This window comes from Sinocyclocheilus rhinocerous, unplaced genomic scaffold, assembly GCF_001515625.1.
Source record: "Sinocyclocheilus rhinocerous isolate Xijiao unplaced genomic scaffold, SAMN03320098_v1.1 scaffold958, whole genome shotgun sequence".
NCBI lineage: Eukaryota > Metazoa > Chordata > Actinopteri > Cypriniformes > Cyprinidae > Sinocyclocheilus > Sinocyclocheilus rhinocerous.
The window spans coordinates 507,869-513,388 of record NW_015650342.1 but is presented as its reverse complement, the minus strand read 5'-3'; the positions used below and the strand labels follow the sequence as shown (position 1 = coordinate 513,388).

Genomic DNA, 5,520 nt, shown 5'->3' with positions numbered 1-5,520 from the left:
ATTATAACAATCTATCGATAAACACACACCTTATCCTCTGTCTCTCGGTCTGCGGATTGAAGAACGCGTTGAAAGACGGGGAGGAGCCGAAGTCTGCTGGCGTTTTCATATGAAATTAAAAGGGGACTGAGGCAATCACGAATTTGTGGACAGTTTATGGAGCTAATCGCAAAATTTTTAGGGGGGCCGGGTAGAAATTTGCCCCCTAAAAATGGCCTAGCAACGCCCATGGTGTAAAGGTTTGACTTTGCTGACTCTATCGACTATCGTAATTTTTTTGTCAGATTCCAATTGAATCATACATCATTTTGAAGGTCTTTTAATGGGGAATGTGAAAATGAAAATAACTCATTTTTGAAAATTTGCTCATTGTGACTCATTTTGCCAGCACAGGTCACATATTTTATTGACTACTTTAAACATTTTCTGAGCAGTTTTTCAGTAAAATCTCTCAGTCTTTGAATCTTCTGTCACCGGCTGAAGATGACAGACCAAAGCACCCAACACAGGAAGGCAGTGTGAGACTTGTGGGAGATCTGTGGAGGTCTACCATGATGGACAGTGGGGTTCAGTCTGTGATGACGGATGGGATCTGGCCAAAGCGCTAGTGGTGTGTCATCAGGTGGGTTATTTTTCAGAATTCTGCTGACTCAATATGAACGTTAGACACAGTATATGAACTGTTTCTGCTCAGGTGTTTCTACACACATCAGATTGAGGTCTCCATCACATCTGCACAATGTCTCCATCAGCTGGCGTTTATCTTTGGACTTAAGAAGCTTATGGAGGATGTCGGCAGGGTCTTCACATCACTCATTCCTGAAGACAGCACATTTAAGACGCAGGTATAGATGTAGGAGTTCGGCGTCTGCACTGGTGAGCTTGTTCTGCAGGAGAACGTCCTTCAGTTTCTCTCCTGAACGCTGAGTTTCTCATAAGATCTCCAGTGTGGAGCAGCATCTCTTTCACATGATGGACGCTCTGCTGCGGTGCTCAGACCTGATAGTGAAGGATGAAGCTTTCTTTCTTGAAGCTCTGGAGAGATGATCCGAGACAAAGCTGATGAAATTAATTCAGAACAACAGAATCACATCTGATTCCTCTTGATCCCAGTGGATGAACTGTATGAAATACAGATTTCCTCAAGCGTTCTCCATCATATTCATAAGAAACTCTACCTCACTGATCTGGTTTTCAGTTCAATGCTCTGCTCTTCACTAAGATCAGGAATCAAATGGATGACATGATGATGAGTGGAGTGTATTTATCAATGTCTCCACCTTCAAATCCCCAAACCATGGCCAAAATAACAGAATGCAGTCTTTCTCCTCTCCTGCACACACTAGTGCTCTTTACATAGAGCAGAAGCTGCAGTGGGGTGATGGGACAAGAAATAAATATTTTTTTTCTTTAAATTAACTAAAGATGAAATGGTAAATGAATAACATATAGGGAAAAAAATGATAACAACTATGATAACAGCAATGGTAACAATGGAGGTGTAGAAATTAAAACACATGGTAACTTGGTAACATAAGCTGCAGTGGAAAGCCCAGGTTTTTCTCAGTGATCAGGGATGCTCTATCAATGGTGTTTCATGTCATTCTTCTTTTGTCACAGTGTTCCTTGGTAATTACAATCAGAACAGCTACATGAGCAGCATTCACTTCAACAACAGGTTGATTCTTAGCCAAAAATCTTACAATTCATTGGCCAATGGCTAGTCATTATTTAGTTGAATTTAAAGGGGTCATATGATGCGATTTAAAGTTTTCCTTTCTTCCAAAAGAGGACACAACTAGAAATCAGTGGTTAAGTTGTATTTACAACACTGTTCCAGAACAGTTCAACCCAAATATTTAAGTGTGTGCTGCTCATTTTACAGAGGACTGTTTCCTGAACCTGGAAGAGTAGCCTACAATGCCGGCTGTGCACAAAGGCTGTTTCTAAGCGGGGCAATTCCAACTTTGCAAGGACAGTCTGGCACTTCTGACTCACAGCCTGTAAGTACGTTTTCATATTTAAAGAGTTTGCTACTGACTATTCAAACGTGAGTTTTGAGCAGTGTAGAGTAGCGCTTGTTGTTTGTCGTTTATCTGATCACAAATGCAGAAATGGTTTTATGTTTACTAGGGGTGTGACAATAAATCAATTTGTGGATCGATTCTGTGATTTTCCAAATGCATTGCAATTCTCTCTGGAATCGATTCTGAGCTTAGTTTTTAACAGCAGATGGCACCCTAGGCTAGTTTTTTAACTGCACACTCAAAGCTCATGAAGAAGACTGCTTCTGCGTTCAGCTGAGTAATGTAAGTGGTTAAATGTACTTGCACCTTTGCTTTTATGCTTTTATGACGTGAGATTAATGTAAACACAGCCCACTGTGAACACTCTTGTAATTCGCTTCAACCTTTTAGAACCGTATGAATTATTATTTTATGTTCAAGTGGTACATATAAGGAACTGGAAGCAAGCAGATTATGGCTGTTTCTAAAGCACGCAGTGCCATCTCCTGTTAAAAACTAAACTCAGAATTTATTTTTTATGATATAAGGACCAAAGAATCGAGCAGAGAGGGATGAACCTGACACAGGTAAAAGTACAAGCACTTCATCACCAGGCATAAAAGAGCATGCAACAGCCTTCCGATCGTACTTGCGCTTCATGCCTTTCTGCGCACTGGCTAGAGACTCTTTAGCTAGTGTGCACGCAGAATTTAAATGATCACGAAATTGACTAAAATAATCCAATATATTAGTTTTCGGACTTGACTCAATAGTCAGCATTTGTTGTTTTAGAACTTTTAGCAGTCCTCTCACCTGTCCGAATACAAGCTCGGCCGGACTAAAACCAAGAGGTTCTTGTACAGTCTGTCTCACGGCAAATAAAACCAAGGGGACTCCATCATCCCAGTCCCTAGCTGTGTTTAGGCAATACTTTCTAAGCATAGACTTGAGCGTCTGGCAAAAACGTTCAAGTGCACCCTGACTCTCAGGATGGTATGCACTTGAAATGCGGTGAGTAATTACGAGTGACTGTAATACCTGTTTAAAGAGTTTAGACACAAAATGTGTTCCTTGATCACTTTGTATTACCTTACCCTTACGAAAAAGAAGTTTATTCAAGTGTGAACTTATCTACATTCAAGTGTTTAAAAAAAGAATGCATGAAGCTAGAATAAAATGTTTTTGTTTACAAGCAGATACCCTGTTCTTTCTTTTGATGTTTTGTATGTTCTGATATTCATATAACAAAATATATACTTAATACCTAAATAGGGACATAGTAGTATACTTAAAGTATGATGTAAAGTTCACTTAAAGAAAACTTACGAGTATACTTGCAGTATAGAACTACTAAACTAGTAGTTTACTTAGACTATACTTCAAAGTGTACTAAAAATGCTACTACAAGTATTTAATTAGTAAACTGTATACCTATAAGTTCACTTTTAGTATAGTTGCAGTACAAGCTAAAAATATTGTTGTAAACTAGTTGTGTACTTAAAGTTTACTACTGTTATACTTAAAAGTATACTTTTATATATTAGAAAGTGGGCCAATTTAGTCCCAAGGAGTATTGAAATAGTACACTTACAAGTATACTACTAGTAAACTGATATTTGTATACTTACTACATAAAGTATACTTAAAAATATACTTGAACTTTACTTAAGTATACTTACTAAAATAAACTTGAAGTATACTACTTTTTGGTAAGGGTAGGCAGGCCGAATGTGGGGAAAAAAAATTCACCAGTGCCTTAATGATAACGAGAGCGGAAATAATTCATACTGGAATTGCTTCCGGAAATCTAGTAGCCACACACATTATTGTTAACAAAAATTGGTTGCCAGATTTTGTTTTAGGCAATGGGCCCATGCAGTCCACTTTTATGTGTTCAAATGGCTCCCCGATTACTGGTACAGGAGACAGTGGAGCAGGTGGAATCACCTGATTCAGCTTTCCAACTAGTTGGCAAGTATGACAAGCACGACAGTACTTTACCACAACCTTTTTTAATCCTGGCCAGAAGAAGTGTCTTAAGATTCTGTTGTACGTTTCTGTAACCACTAGGTGACCAGCCAGCTGATGATCAGAGGTGTGAAGTAACGAATTACAAATACTCACGTTACAGTAATTAAGTAGTTTTTATCAGTGCATTCTTCGAGCATCAATTCTGTCGAGTGACCAGCATCTTCCTCTAATATGTTAAGGTAAATTTCGGATTTCTGTTTACTAAATTATCTGTATTGCCTACCTACAGGACCTGCAATTTGATGTGAGGTTGCAGGTATTGTGTACAATGTTAACAACTCCTGCAAGTGCCACGTTCATAATGCAGTAAATTCCCATTTACTGAAGTACATAGAGAGACGCGCGATCTGCGCTGCTGAGTCTCTCCCTCGCTTGCGTCCTGCAGCAGTCACTTTGAGAAGTCGGCAACTTTTTGACTACTGATGAGTTTGAGCGCACGATGCGTGCTGTGAAAAGTGTGTTGGAAACACTCTAAAACACTTAAAAATAATGTACTGAAATTGAAGTCCAATATGCACCTTATTGATGACCCGTGGCGTTAATATACTTCATCTATGTCAGTGTGTAGTTCTGCAGCTCATTAATAAACAACGTTTTTTGTTTGATCCAATGTTAACAACTCCTGCAAGTGCCACGTTCATAATGCAGTAAATTCCCATTTACTGAAGTACATAGAGAGACGCGCGATCTGCGCTGCTGAGTCTCTCCCTCGCTTGCGTCCTGCAGCAGTCACTTTGAGAAGTCGGCAACTTTTTGACTACTGATGAGTTTGAGCGCACGATGCGTGCTGTGAAAAGTGTGTTGGAAACACTCTAAAACACTTAAAAATATTGTACTGAAATTGAAGTCCAATATGCACCTTATTGATGACCCGTGGCGTTAATATACTTCATCTATGTCAGTGTGTGATGTAATAAAACTGCAGCTCATTAATAAACAACGTTTTTTGTTTGATCCATTGTATACAATCTGCCTTCATTTAGCAAGTGCACTCGCACAAAAACAATTTGCAAGTTAAGCACTTTGTTTCATTCAGTTGTTGATGTTGCTGATAGCAGCTTATTCACTGTGTGTGTGTGTTTTCTTTTGAAAAAGTTTTCCCAGAAATACTTCCCTGTTCCCTATTTAATGCATTATTATCAGCATAACAATTTGAGTAAATGTGTAAAAGGTAGGGGATGCTGCCATGAACAATGTGCATTTGTTAAAATTGTAACATAAATTATCATGTTTAGTGATTCTCATTTCTTTATTTCAATACGCTAAAACTGGCCAGAGAGAAATTGGCTCTTTTTAATCTTTAATTTTAACCCCTCTCATGGTGTGTGTTGCTGAACTCTCGATTGAGTTTCTAATGATGTTTGTATTCTTTGCATTGTTCTAAATTGTTCTAAACCTTGGACCACAAAACCAGTCATAAGGGTAATTTTTTTTAAATTGAGATTTATACATAATCTGAAAGCTGAATAAATAAGCTTTCCAT

The 5,520-nt window shown here is 38.5% G+C and overlaps 1 pseudogene; it reads left to right on the top strand.

Annotated features, from left to right (window-relative positions):
* The first annotated feature begins 551 nt into the window (after positions 1-551).
* LOC107711787 (galectin-3-binding protein A pseudogene) lies at positions 552-1,724 on the top strand (annotated as a pseudogene).
* The last annotated feature ends 3,796 nt before the right edge of the window (positions 1,725-5,520 follow it).